This window comes from Mustelus asterias, chromosome 7 (genome assembly GCF_964213995.1).
Source record: "Mustelus asterias chromosome 7, sMusAst1.hap1.1, whole genome shotgun sequence".
NCBI classification, from domain to species: Eukaryota; Metazoa; Chordata; class Chondrichthyes; order Carcharhiniformes; family Triakidae; genus Mustelus; species Mustelus asterias.
In genome coordinates this window covers 17,583,699-17,599,334 of record NC_135807.1, presented here as the reverse complement: position 1 = coordinate 17,599,334, position 15,636 = coordinate 17,583,699, and the positions used below count along the sequence as shown (strand labels likewise).

General features: G+C 42.1%; 1 long non-coding RNA gene across 3 annotated transcripts in view; it reads left to right on the top strand.

Annotated features, from left to right (window-relative positions):
• Window positions 1-15,636, top strand: part of LOC144495592 (uncharacterized) — a 127,916-nt gene that overhangs the window by 91,575 nt on the left and 20,705 nt on the right. For all 3 annotated transcript variants that reach the window (XR_013498289.1, XR_013498291.1, XR_013498290.1), the window contains one exon: window positions 14,697-14,848. This is a non-coding gene — a long non-coding RNA (uncharacterized LOC144495592). The remainder of the gene's footprint in view (window positions 1-14,696; window positions 14,849-15,636) is intronic.

Here is a 15,636-nt window from a genome sequence, read left to right as displayed (position 1 = left end):
CCATTGTCTTACCACCACCACCTCCGCCACACAGTCCTGCCAGTGACTCCATCTCTCCCCATAACCAGTATTCAGACTGCACCAGGCAGTATGTCTCTGTCCCCAATTTGACTGAGCTCAGCTACCAACTCCATACCTTTCCATTACTGGGACCACCCATTTTCACCTCCATAATAGCCATTCTGTGCACGTGCCTCAATCTATTTGTAAGGAAACCATCAATCGTCCATGCTTATGTTACCTCTAAACTTGACTATCGATGCCCTCCTGGTTGACTCCCCTTTTCCACTCATCCTAAACATGAGTCTATCTAAAACTCTGCCCGCATTCTAACTTTTACAAGGTCCCATTCACCCATTGCCTTGAGCTTGTTCCTGATTCACCAACAAACTTAAAACTCCAATTCTTGCAATCAAATTGTTACCCATGCTGTTCCAGCTGACAAATTTGAGAACTCTCTTCCTCCAATCCTGACCTCTTTTGCATCCCTGACTTACATTTTCCCCAAAATAGATGACTGTGCCTTCATCTGTCAAAACCCCAAGATCTGTAATACTCCTTTCTCTCAAGATGCTCAAAACTATATCTCTTGACCTATCAGCGGGTTAGGTTCATTGGCCAGGTTAAAAATTGCCCCTTAGAGTCCTGACTTGTGTAGGTTAGAGGGATTAGCGGGTAAATATGTGGGGGTAGGGCCTGGGTGGGATTGTGGTCGGTGCAGACTCGATGGGCCAAATGGCCTCCTTCTGCACTGTAGGGTTTCTATGATTTCTATGTTTTTGTCGCTGGTACTAATGTCTCCATTGGCTTGTTGTCAATTTTTGTTTTGTCTGTTTATATGCCTGTGAATCGCTGTGGGATAATTTTACTACATTAAAAGCACTTTCTAAAGAGTAATATTTTCTAAAATGCAAGTCAGAAATGCTTCCGGATGAATTCCATCTTTTTTCTGTCATAACCTCCTTGTGTTCTGTTTTTTTGCACTTTTAACACCTTTTAGATAATCATCATTATCCTAACTCCACTTTTTAACATTTGTGTATTAAAATTGAGCATCAAGGCATGTGTCCACTGCACAACCATGAACAGCAAGAACACAACAATGCAGTCTACTTTTCAGCTCTGAATTTTTAAGATATCTCCACTTTACAAAGATCATAATTATCTTCTACAGCTGTAGAGGAAAAGATAATTGGCATGCAGCCACAGCTAAGTCTAGATGAAGTTCTGAGTGTATCTGATGTCTGACTGCTGTTGGCACAGCTTTCCTGTGCTTGTCGTGTAATAACCCTGGTATGGAGTCCTATGCCTTTACAGTCTTGTCTTTATTCCTCATTGAATTTCACATACTCAATTAAATTAGGGTTGAGATGCTAAATGAGTATGTTGCATACGTCTTCACAAAAGAAGAGGTTACTGCCAATGTTACAATGAGGGTCGAGAAATTGAGGAGATAAAAGTGGAAAGTAAATGCAGTGTATTCGAGATTGCTTGTTGTGGGTAGTAAGAGTGGAAATAGCAGAGGCTTTAGCCATAACCTTTTGATCCTCTTAATTTGGGATTGATGCTGGAAGATTGCAAATGTTATATCCATAAGCCTTTTTAAAAAGGGGAAAAGGATAAGCCCAATAGATTGCCCAAAGGCCATAATTCAAAACAGAACTTTATTGCAACTTGGAAAGACACGGATTAATAAAGGATAGCCACCACAGATTTGTTAAAGGCAATTTGATTTGAGTTCTTCAACGACATGAGGGTTGAGGAGGGTAGTGTGGTTAATGCTGTATATGTGGAATTTCAAACGATATTTGAGAAAGTGCCACATAATAGGCTTTAGTGTTCTAATCCAAGTTAGAAACGCCAAGGATTTTTATGAAATCAGCCTAGACCATAAGTTTTGCACTTTGAACTTTGGCACAGATAAGCATAAGATGTTTCACTCCAGATATGATTCAGTAACCCACTAGGGAGCTTTTCATGGAATCATAGAAACCCTACAGTGCAGAAGGCGGCCATTCGACCCATTGAATCTGCACCAACAACAATCCGACCCAGGTTCTATCCCCATAATTCCACATATTTACCCTGGTAATCCCACTAACCTATGCATCCCAGGACACTAAGGGGCAATTTAGCATGGCCAATGCATCTAACCCGCACATCTTTTATCAAACAAAGTTTATTTAAGAGTACAGTTAACATAAGACAATTAGCAATAACTTTTACCAGTACAGACAAAAAAGAAACAACCATAATATTGTTTATACCTTAACAGCTGAATGTACTGTTCCAACCAAACAAACCCCTACAAATACACCCCCATCCTAGGTTTAGCACAGAAAATCAGTATGCTGACGTGATGCTGGATTTTGCAGCTTTACAACCCCTGCTGTGGTTTCCTCTGGATGTTCAATTGAAAACGCTGAGGTCTTTCGGCCCTGGAACTTTCAGCACACTTAGAGAGGGGAGCACCCCTTGCCTCTAGCTACTAGCTAGCCAGCTACTAAGAGTGAAATTTCCAATACCAGGGAGAGAAACGCACTGCTTGCAGTCTAACCGCTTCTGCCAAACTGAAAGTGACTCCTGGATTTCCCTGGGAAGGAACCACCTGACCTTGACCTGTCAATCAATTGCAAACCAGACAATTCAAAAGGATTGTAAAACTCCAGGACATTGCATCAGGCCAAGATTAAAAATAAACAGAAGACCCATTGTATGGCTTTTCAACAACAAAAGGACATCGGCTCAGACAGCTCGGTATCCCAATTAAACAAAACACAAGGCTGCTCATAACTGCAGAGGGCATGCTTAAAATATTTGAGGCTGCGTCTCATTAGCAAAATTGAAACCCATGGGATTAAAGGATCAAGGCTACAAGGAGCCTTAATGGGCTAGACATAAAAAGACTGGTGATGAACAGTCATTTTTCAAATTGGAACATGGTTTACCCAAATGCCCCTCCTCCTCCCTCAGCATTGCTATTAGGACTGCTTAAGAGAATATAGCAGGATTTGTAAGGACTTGGATCGATTGGTACAATGGGCAGACTTGATTTATTTATTCACAGGATGTGGGAGTTGCTGGCAAGGCATTTCTTGCAAATCTCTAATTGCATCAAGGTTGGTAGTGAACCACTGTTATAATTCAGGTCAGAAACTCCAAAGTGTTTTATGAAGTCCGTCTGGATCATACGTTTTGCACTTTGAATTTGGCTTGGGTAAGCATGATATGGTTCATTTCAGGTACAAAGAACAATACAGCACAGGAACAGGCCCTTCGGCCCTCCAAGCCCGCGCCGCTCCCTGGTCCAAACTAGACCATTCTTTTGTATCCCTCCATTCCCACTCCGTTCATATGGCTGTCTAGATAAGTCTTAAACGTTCCCAGTGTGTCCGCCTCCACCACCTTGCCTGGCAGCGCATTCCAGGCCCCCACCACCCTCTGTGTAAAATATGTCCGTCTGATATCTGTGTTAAACCTCCCCCCGCCTTCACCTTGAACCTATGACCCCTCGTGAACGTCACCACCGACCTGGGGAAAAGCTTCCCACCGTTCACCCTATCTATGCCTTTCATAATTTTATACACCTCTATTAAGTCTCCCCTCATCCTCCGTCTTTCCAGGGAGAACAACTCCAGTTTACCCAATCTCTCCTCATAACTAAGCCCCTCCATACCAGGTAACATCCTGGTAAACCTCCTCTGTACTCTCTCCAAAGCCTCCACGTCCTTCTGGTAGTGTGGCGACCAGAACTGGACGCAGTATTCCAGATGCGACCGAACCAACGTTCTATACATCTGCAACATCAGACCCCAACTTTTATACTCTATGCCCCGTCCTATAAAGGCAAGCATGCCATATGCCTTCTTCACCACCTTCTCCACCTGTGACGTCACTTTCAAGGATCTGTGGACTTGCACACCCAGGTCCCTCTGCGTATCTACACCCTTTATGGTTCTGCCATTTATCATATAGCTCCTCCCTACATTATTTCTACCAAAATGCATCACTTCGCATTTATCAGGATTGAACTCCATCTGCCATTTCTTTGCCCAGATTTCCAGCCTATCTATATCCTTCTGTAGCTTCTGACAATGCTCCTCACTATCCGCAAGTCCTGCCAATTTTGTGTCGTCCGCAAACTTACTGATCACCCCAGTTGCACCTTCTTCCAGATCATTTATATAAATCACAAACAGCAGAGGTCCCAATACAGAGCCCTGCGGAACACCACTAGTCACAGGCCTCCAGCCGGAAAAAGACCCTTCCACTACCACCCTCTGTCTTCTGTGACCAAGCCAGTTCTCCACCCATCTAGCCACCTCCCCCTTTATCCCATGAGATCCAACCTTTTTCACCAGCCTACCATGAGGGACTTTGTCAAACGCTTTACTAAAGTCCATATAGACGACATCCACGGCCCTTCCCTCATCAACCATTCTGGTCACTTCTTCAAAAAACTCCACCAGGTTAGTGAGGCATGACCTCCCTCTCACAAAACCATGCTGACTATCGTTAATGAGTTTATTCCTTTCTAAATGCGCATACATCCTATCTCTAATTCTAATGACCCACTAGGGAGCATTTATCAAGCAAAGTTTATTTAAGAATATAGTTAACATGAGGGATATGGTCCCCGGAAGGGTAGGGGGGGTTTTAGTTAAGTTGGGCAGCATAGTTGGTGCAGGCTTGGAGGGCCGAAGAGCCTGTTCCTGTGCTGTAATGTTCTTTGGTCTTTGTTCTATAGAAAGAAAATTAGCAATAACTTTTATCAATTACAAACAAAACAGCCGCAATAATGTATGACCTTTAACAAAAATATCTTAATGTTCCAATCAAACAAAACTTCCCATAGACAAAACCTTTTCCACAGGTTTAACACAGTAAGGACTAATGCTCACGTGATACTGGAACTGAGCCCTTTGGCTGGAGAATTGAAACCCTGACTTCTCAGCCTTGTAACTTCTAACAGCCCTCTGGGTGCACCCAGAACAGTTTGAGGTCCGAACAGCTTCCCAGAACACCAGGGAGAGACTCAAGCCACCAACAGCAGATTTTCTATTCTTCTCCAGAAAGGCAAGAAACCTTGCTTCCGGGTAACCAGCAGAATTTTGAAAACCAGGGAGAACGAGAAATGCTTCTTTTCAGCTTGATGTCCCTTCTAAAACTAAAACTGCAGCCAGCCAAACAGAAAATGAAATCTTAAATTCCTTCGGAGGGAAAAAAAACCGTCCAAAAACACACAACCTGCCGACCAGTTTTCCTCCTAACCATGCAGGGTCATAAAAAATCCCAGCGTAAAAATAAACAACCCCATTTAAGCAATGAAAGGACTTCTACAGACAGTTTCGCAACAATGAGAGCTATAAAGAACATGATTTTTTAAAAAGAAATATATTTTCAAGGTACAATAACATCACACCAGCTTTTTGAACATCTACAGTCGGTGTGGTAGACTTCCACAGTGTTGTTTGGGAAAGATTTTTAACCCAGCAATGACAAAGGAACGCCAATATATTTTCCAGTCATGATGGCTGGATGAGGAACTTGGTGGTGGAGTTCCCATGCACCTGCTGCCTTTGTGTTTCCACACAGTAAAGGTGTGGAAGCACCTTAGGAGGTGCTGTCCTCTCATGCGCTAAATACATATATAAAATTTATCGTGGAGAATTGTGAAGTGATTCATTTTGGAAGGAAGAATGAGCATTGGCAATATGAACTAAATGGTACAATTTTAAAAAAGGTTCAGGATCAGAGACGTGGGGAATTTGCATAGATCTTTGAAGGTGGTTGGACAAGTTGAGAAGGCTGTTTAAAAAACATATTGGATCCTAGGCTTTGAGTAGTCGTAGAGCGTAAAAGTATGCTAAACCTTAAAACTCACGAGATAGAACTCAGCTGAAGTACTGGGCACCAACTTTAGGAAAGAATGTCAGTGCTTTGGATTAGATGAAGCAGAGATTCAAGAGAAGGTTAGCAGGTTGCGAGAGAGACCAGAGAAGTGAGGCTTGTTCTTGGAGCAGATGAAGTTAAGGATTGATTTAACAGACGTGTTCAAAATTACAACAGTTTTGATAATTAAAGAAAACGAGCATTCTGCGATCAATGAGTTTGGTAATTGGAGAACACGGTGATTTATTTTTAAGGTAACTGGTTAAAGGACCAGGGCAGGGAGTAGTTCAGAATATTTTCATGTATTATGATGATCGAGAGTGTACTGCCTGAAAGGGTAATGAAACTTTGGCCCATCAATGCTGTGCAAAATCTCTGCAAGAGTAGTTTGGCTAGTCCCAGTCTCCTGCCCTTTCCCCGCAGTGTATGAGGCAGAATGAGATGACTCGATGACCGTGACTTTCAGGGAAAGAACAGGGGAATGTCATTCATTGGCTCACCCTTTCTAAGAGCTGGTATAGGTGCATTGGTCAGAATGACCTCTACTTGTTCAATGTGATTCTGTGATAATATTTGCATCTTTTCCTTGCTTAATGTAATTGCTAATTTCTTATGGAGGAAGGGGCACGAGTACATCAGATGTTGGGATTAAAAACATAAGAAATAGGAGCAGGAGTAGACAACTTGGCCCTTCAAACCTGCTCCACCATTCACTCATTCAATTTGATTGAGTTTTTTGAGGAGGTGGATAGATAAGGGTTACTGCAGTTGATGTAGTTTATATGGATTTCAGCAAAGTATTTGACAAGGTCCCACATGGGAGACTTTTAAAGAAGGTAAATGCACATGGGATACAGGGTAATTTGATAAAGTGGATTCAAAATTGGCTCAGTTGGAGGAGACAGGGGGTGATGACAGAAGACTGCTTTAGTGACTGGAAGCCGGTGTCCAGTGGCGTATCACAGGTATCTGTGTCGGACCCCCTATTACTCATCATTTATATAAATGACATTGATGACTGTGGTGTGTAGGATTAGTAAGTTTGTGGATGACACAAAGATTGACTGGATGGTTAACGGTGAGGCATAGTGTCTAGGGCTACAAGAAAATATAGATAGAATGGGCAGATAAGTGGCGGATGGAATTTAACCCTGAAAAGTGTGAGGTGATGCACTTCAGAAGGAGTACTTTGGTAAGAAAGTATTCAATGAATGGTAGGACACTAGGAAGCTCTGTGGAACAAGGGGACCGTGACATGTTTGTCCACCGATCTCTAATGGCAGAAGGACATGTCAGTAGCATGGTGAAAAGGGCATATGGGACACTTGCCTTTATCAAGTGAGGCATAGATTATAAAAGCAGGGGAGTCATGTTGGAGTTGTATAGAACTTTGGTGAGGCCACAGCTGGAGTACTGTGTGCAGTTCCGGTCACCACATCATAGGAAGGATGTGATTGCACTGGAGAGGTGCAGAGGAGATTCACCAGGATGCTGCCTGGGATGGAACATTTAAGTTATGAAGAGAAGTTGGGTAGACTTGAGTTGTTTTCGTTGGAGCAGAGAAGACTGAGGGGCAACCTGATTGAGGTCTACAAGATTGAGACACATGGACAGAGTGGTAAGGAGCAGCTGTTCCCCTCAGTTGAAGGATCAGTCACGAGGGGATATAGGTTCAAGGTGAGGGGCAGGAGGTTTGGAGGGATGTGAGGAAAAACTATTTTAAACAGAGGGTAGTGGTGGTCTGGAATGCACTGCCTGGGAGGGTGGTAGAGGTGGGTTGCCTCACACCCTTTAACAAGTACCTGAATGAGCACTTGGCATGTCATAACATTCAGGGCGATGGGCCAAGTGCTGGCAGGTGGGAGTTCATATGTTTCTAATGTGTTGGTGCGGACTCGATGGGCTGCAGGGCTTCTTCTGCGCTGTATGATTCATCATGATCATGGCTGATCATCCAACTCGATGGCCTGATCCAGCCTTACCCCCCCCAACCTCCAACCAAATCTTTTTCCCCTTCACCCCAAGAGCTATATCTAATTCCTCCTTGAAAGCATACAACATTTGCTTTCTGTGTTAGCGAATTCCACAGGCTTACCACTCCTGGGTAAAAACAATTCTCATCATCTGTGTCCTAAAAGGTTTACCCTGTATCTTCAGACTTTGACTCCTGGTTCATCCTTCCTATAACTACCCTGTCTAGTCCTGTTAGAATTTTACTAGGTTTCTGTAAGACTTCCTTACTTCTCTCTCTCTCGCCCCCCTTCTTCCTCTCTCTCTCTCTCTCTCTCACTCTTTCCCCCCCACATCCCTCCAATCTCGCTGCTCATCTCATTCTACTAAGCACCAGCGAATGTAACTCAAACCGACTCAACCTCTCATAAGTCAGTCCGGCCAGGAATCAGTCTGGCTAATCTTTGCTGCACTCCGTCTATAGCAAGCACATCCTCCGAAAAGGAGACCAAATATAATTCTATGATTGCAAAGCTGCACAATATTCCAGGTGTGGCCTCACCAAGTTCCTGTATAAATGCAGCAAGACATCCTTGCTCCTGTATTCAAATTCTCTCGCTATGAAGGCCAAATACCTTTTGCCACCTAACTGCTTGCTGCACTTGCATGCTTACCTGCAGTGACTGATGGAGGGGAGGACACCCAGGTCTCGGTGCACATTCCCCTCTTAATTTATAGCCATTCAGATAATCTGTCTTCCTTTTTTGCTACAAAAGTGGATAACCTCCCATGTATCCACATTATTCTGCATCTACCGTGCGCTCGTCCAAATCACACTGAAACATCTTTGCACCCTCCTCACAGGTTAGCCTCGCAACCAGCTTTGTGTCATCGGCAAATTTGGAGATATTACATTTAGTTCCCTCGTCTAAAACAATATATATATAGTGAATAGCTGGGGTCCTATCACCGATCCCAGCAGCACCTCACTGGTCACTGCCTGCCTTTTGGAAAGTGACCTATTTATTCCTACCCTGTCTCCTGTCTGCCAGCCAGTTTTCTATCTGTCTCCATACACTACCTCCAATCCCACGCACTTTAATTTTACACACGTGGCACTTTGTTGAAAGCCTTCAGAAAGCCACCTCCTCTGGCACGTATGCTAGTTACATCCTCAAGGAATTTGATTTATTGTCACATGTTGGGGTACAGTGAAAAGTATTGTTGCTTGCATGCTATACAGACAAAGCATACCATTCATAGAGTACATAGGGGAGAAGGAAAGAGGGTGCAGAATAGTGTTGGTCATAGCTAGTGTGTAGAGAAAGATCAAGTTAATGAGGTAGATCCATTCAAATGTCTGGCAGTAGGGGAGAAGCTAATATTGAGGCAGTGGTACTTGATCTCAGACTTCTGCAAAATTTTCCTGTTGGAAGAAGGTGGAAGAGAGTATGTGTTTGGGCTGCATGGGGTCCTTGATTATAATTTGACTCATTATTGTCACAAGTTTCTTGTGCACTATACAGATAAAGCATACTGTACATAGGGAAAGAAAGGAGAGCGTGCAGAATGTATTGTTACAGTCATTGCTAGGGTGTAGAGAAAAATCAACTTAAGGCGAGGTTCAAAAGCCTGATGGCAACAGGGAAGATGCTGTTCTTGAGTTGGTTGGTATGTGACCTCAGACATTTGTATCTTTTGCCCAGTGGGAGAAGGTGGAAGAGAAGATGTCCGGGATGGGTGGGGTCCTTGATTATGCTGGCTGCTTTTCCGTAAAGTGTCGACAGTGTCAATGGATGAGAGGCTGGTTTGAGGACTCAGCTTCGTTCACGACCCTTTGTAGTTTCTTGCGGTCTTGGACAGAGCAGGAGCCATACAAGCTGTGATACAACTGGAAAGAATGCTTTCCATGGTGCATCTGAAAAAGTTAGTGAGAGTTGTAGCAGATGTGCCAAATTTCATTGGCCTCCTGAGAAAGTAGAGGCATTGGTAGGCTTTCTTAACTATAGCGTCGGCACGAGAAAGTAGAATTCGAGTTGACTCCACCACTGTTTACCAAGTGCTCTGCTGTAAAATCCTTGATGATGGATTCTCGAATTTTCCCTGCTACAGGCTGGTCTATAATTTACTGTTTTCTTCCCCCTCCCTTTTTAAATAGTGGGGTTACATTAGCTACCCTCTATTCTGTAGTAACTGTCCCATAGTCTATAGAATCTTGGAAGGTGACCACCAATGCATCCACTATTTCTAGCGCCACTTCCTTAAGTATTCTGGGATGTATGTTATCAGGCCCTGGGGATGTATTAAAAGGTCCAATGTTCAGCTGAAATAGTGAGGTAATCTTTATAAATCATTGGTGTCATTGGGAGATTCTACAATGCCAAGACATATAAATTAGGAGCAAGCCATTTGCTTCCTCGTGCCTGTTCAACCATTCACTAAGTTCTTGGCTGACTTCATAGTGACATCAACTCCACTTTACTTCCTACCCCAATATCCTTTGATTCCCATGTCAATCAAGGCTCCATCTTAAAAACATTCAATGACCTGCCTCCACCATTCTCTGGGAGAGAGCTCCACAGACTCTCAACAATTTCTGTCTTCAATTGGAGAGCCATTATTTTCAAACCATATCCCCTAGTTCGAGTCTGTCCCACAAGGCGAACATTTTTCAGCATCCGCCCCAACAAGTTCCCTCGGGGTTTTGTACATTTAAATAAGGTCACTTCTCGTTCTTCTGAGCTCCAATGGATAAAGGCCCAGTCTTTCCTCGTGAGATACCTCTCCATCCCAGGAATCAATCGAGTGAATTTTCTCTGAACTGCTTCCTCCAATTACATCCTCCTTGAATAAAGAGACCAAAACTGTAACAGTATTCTAGATGTGATCTCACCCAATACCCTTTCCAACGGTAGCAAACACCACTGCTTTTATATTTCATTCCCCTTGTAATAAACAACAATTCCATTGCCTTCCTTTCTGTGCTCTGACTGCATACTAACTTTTTGTAATTTTAATCACCAGGATATTCAGACTGCTCTACACCTCGAATTCTGCAAGCTGTCTCCATTTGGATAATATACTGCTTTTCTATTCTTCCCGTCAAAGTGGACAAGTTCAAATTTAGTTACTATGAATGGAATACTTCAAATGGACTTGGCCAAAGCCATACAAATATGGGTGTTTTTTTTTTTGTTGAGTTCATTTTGGTCTGGAGCAGATTTACAATTCTGACATCTTCATACATGCTGAATGAAGCTTATCAAAAAAACCTTGTAAAATTCAGCAATTATTCAGTTTCTTGTCACCCAATAAATCTCTGCAGTCATAATGTATTCACTTACACATGCAAAATACATTCAATATAGAAATGCAATCATCCTTTGCTCTGGAGTTTATTGCTTCCCTCATTGTATTTGCCGGAGTTTACTAAGGAACGATCAAATTATATTTGTTTCAAGCTCTCGAGGGGAGATAACTGAACTGGATGACTGACCTTCGAGCTTGTCCTTGAAGCAAGGTCTTGCCGCTTTCAATGTCTGTTGCAGTGTATTTTTAGGTGGCCTTTATCATTCCCTCAGTTACTCCATATATTAACACACTGGCAATGAGAGGTGTTCATCCATGTAGCTTGTCCTGTCGTTTGGATTCTTTTTTTTCTCTCAGTCCACAATTATGGTTTTATTTAAGTACTGTAGTATCTGCTTTAGATTCACTGGTGCACTCTCACTCTCCTGAGTCTTGTGGTTGTGGGTTAAATGCCACGAGCACCTAATTCAGGCTGATGCTCTAGTTCGGCATTTGACAGTACTCCACTGTCAAAAATGCCCCAAACTGAGCGCCCAACTACTATCTCAGGTGGATGTTAAAAGATTCTATGGCACTGTTCGAAATCCCGCTGCACATTCTGCCAGTGTCCTGGTCAACCTTTATACCTCGATCAACATCACTAAGAGAGATTCTGTGCATGTATTTCACAGCTGTTTTGGACCTGGTTGTGAGCAAATTCCCTGATATTTCATTGCAATTGTGACAACACTTCAAATGTATTTCATCCTTTGGGGTAACCTGTGGTCATAAATACAAATCATTTTCTTAATGACTCTCTCTATATTCTCTATACCGCAAAGAATAATCTACCAATTTATTCCTGTTTATAACTAGGAGAGTTTTCTACACACTTATCATCAACTATTTGTTTTTGGTTGCACCTAACCTGCAAATAAACTTGCATTTCAAATTAGTTTGAAGTTACTGATGAGCTGCGCACATATAATGGCTGAGTGTCAATTAATTTCTGTGGCATTGCAAAAATGCCAATTCTCATTGTCAGCTCAATTATGCCTTTAATGTGCATTAACAACAAGGAGATGAATATGGCATGAGTATATAGTTTCTCATGAGTGTTTTGTCAAATCATAACATCAATAGATTTGTCTACACTGTCACCATTAATTGTTTTCTAAAATGTACTTTATGCATTTAAGGTAAATAAGTTTGTCCAATATGTCCAAACATTATGTACTAATACTAAAAGAGTAATAGTGTGGAAGAGGGGAAGAACAGTGACCTTAGGCGGGCACGAGTTGTAGTGTTCAAATGTAGTTTAAGGATTAGACCAGGTGAGTCCATGAAGGGCTTTGGACATAAAAATGAGAATTTTAATTTGAAGTATTTGAGTATTTCAGTTATTTGAGTAATTTCAAGTCCGAAGACGTGCAGGTTAACTGGACTGGTCATGCTAAATTACTGCTTGGAGTCCAAAGATGTGTAGGTTAGGGAGGAATTAGCAGTGTAAAGACGCGAGGTTAGGAGATTGGATCTGAGTGGAATGTTCCGTCGGAGAGACAGTGCAAACCTGATGGGCCGAATGGCCTGCTTTTAGGCTGTAAGATTTCTGTGATTCTATTGAAAGACCACATACCAAAATATTTCCACAAGGATGAATGATGGATAAGAGGCACTTGGTCTAGGATAGGATACAGGCAGCAGGACTTTGGGCTGAATTTGGCAGAGAATGATGGGCTGGCCAGGAGACCAAAGCACTTTGAAATATTTTGATAGTAGATGGGTTGTGGGGCATGGGTATGGAATTGGCTGGCTTTCCGGTGGAGGTTATGGAAAGAGAAATTCAATTTGGGCTGAATAAAACAACAAGGTTGCAAATGTTTTTTTTAAGCCTGTGAGTGTGTCTGACTAAAGGAATAGATGTTGTTAGCAAGATTATTGAGTTTGTGATGGAGGCTAAAGACAGTAATTTTGGTCTTTCCAAAGATTAGCTAGATAAATTTATGGTGTACCCAAAATTAGATATTGGATACAAGGAAAACAGCCCCAGCTTCTCCATCCTTCTACATAACTGAAGTCTCTCATCCCTGGAATCATTCTCCTCAAACTTTTCTGCATCCTCCTCTGTTTTATAAATGTCCACCATAACCTCTTTGCTTCTCTACTCTTATCCCTGTTCATTTTCTCCATATTTACTCCCTGGCCAAATGCTGAATCAAACTGTTTGGAGTTTGCACATTCTCCTCGTGTCTGCGTGGGTTTCCTCCGGGTGCTCCGGTTTCCTCCCACAGTCCAAAGATGTGTGGGTTAGGTTGATTGGCCAGGTTAAAAATTGCCCCTTAGAATCCTGAGATGCGTAGGTTAGAGGGATTAGCGGGTAAATATGTGTGGGTAGGGCCTGGGTGGGATTGTGGTCGGTGCAGACTTGATGGGCCGAATGGCCTCCTTCTGCACTGTAGGGTTTCTATGATTCTATGAAAGCCAGCTGGGATATCTTCCCATTTGGACTTCTTTAAGATTTTCCAACCATGTTGATCACAAAAATGCTATTTGTGACTTTGGTTAATGACATTTTGATGCTGTGAAAAGGTGCACAAATCTCAGAGCAGACTGCATGGTGGTTTTGAAAGGGAAATGGATAACACTTGAAGGGTGAGAATTGAAGTATTATAGCTTGTGTTCGAGAAGGATTGTTCTGGCGAATGCCAAATTTTGATTGGACAGAGTGCTTCAGGACAGCACTCAGCAAGGGAGAGGAATGCTCTGGTCATTTTTGTTCCTCTTCAATATCAAGTCCTGTTGCAGATTAATCTCGAGACAAATGAGGTGCATGTCTAAAAAGGACACCTTTAATTCTATAAAGATTAGGTAACATGCAAGAGATTGAAGAGCAAGTACTAAGGAGGATTTGTGACCAAAAGTATAAATGATTGTTTCTTCCTGCTTGGCATGTATGGGGAGAGATAGTAAACAGTGTCAAGTTGGAGCCTGGTGAAGGGAAATTGGAACCAGACTAATCGGTTCTGGCACACTGAACCAGCCCAGCCTACTGTGCTCTAGACGCAAATAATACTTGACTAGTTGAAGTTGTCCAATTGAACCTTGAGGGGGTCGATGTGTTTCTGGGAATTGAATTTTTCTTATTCGTTGCCAGATAATCTTGTAATTAGTAGCCTAATGATAAGGGTGGTCTGGTTAGCTGAGATGAAAATGTTACCAATGCTCACTGCTGTTTAGATTGCTTGGTGTTAGTCAGTTAAACAACAGTGTACTTCTCAATGCACTTGAGTCCCTGCCGTTTGTTTCCTGTGGTCTTGCATCTTGATTTACTTGGCTTAATAAGTGCAATTTGTCCATGCAGGGAAGATATGCACATTCCTTGTCAGGCCACTGTTGACTTTGTTAATATTACGGCTTAGTTTGCAGCATGCTAATGATTTCATTTGTCTGGCACCAGTTAAACCTAACAAAAAAAACCCAAACATTGTCCATTACAGAATGTCAATTGCACTTCTAAAGCTCTGAATGCCGTTAGAAAAATGCATTTTACTACTTCTGTTTTTCAGATGAAGGATGATCATATTGTTGCCTGAAACAGGCAGCTGAGGGGGAAAGGAACAAAAGCTGTAAAATGCCCAAATCTGGGTCTGCCAGAACAGCACAGACTGAAAGTTCTGATTGCACCAGCAATATGGTTGAAAAACAGACTGGAAAAAAGGTAAGACATGCTTCGCAGCGCAATCTTGTAAACAAGTTTGCCCAACTATCTTTGTATGTTTATTATAACCTTAGATTTGCAGACTTGTATTAATATTTGAATTTCCTGTCTCAGAAAAACTCAAATGTGAGGCCTCAAAGGAAGAGTTAGAATTAACATTGGCGTTTGTTTTTGCCTGATTCTGTGTGTTTTGTCTGTTTGATTGGTTTGTCAGGCTGAGATCTGTCAGATGACAGGAGATAAAAGTTTTGACTGGAAGAGCGTTGAATTCATGCCTATCACATAATTAGACACAGTATTCTATTTCCTCCCTGTTAGTTTCCACTGATCTCTTTGCTACTGAAGAAACAATATTAAAATAATAAAGTTACTACATTCTACATTTTTGGATCGAATCATTTATGGTTTTGGGACCAGATGTAGTTTGTCTTGAATCTTTGCAGGGAGCCTGAATTGTGTAAGGCATCATCATAAAATGTGAGGCCAGTTCTTTCTCATTTTCGCACCAATCATGTAGGCACAATTTCGCACTCATTTTACTTTTCCTGAGGTTCTAAAGCCAATTCTGAGTCACGGCATGTGTAAAAATTCCTAATCAGTGTGACAAGACACTTCCTCCTAAGCATATTTCATAACAAATGGCCTTGAAAACAATGCATTTCATATGTGCTACTATTCACACGTGCTCCAAGATGCAGGATTAACGCTGCCAAATAAGAAAACAAGTTCTATTGTGAAATCCTCTTCATTCTTTGTGCTGGTGTGTTAGAGTTGTACTGTCATTTCCA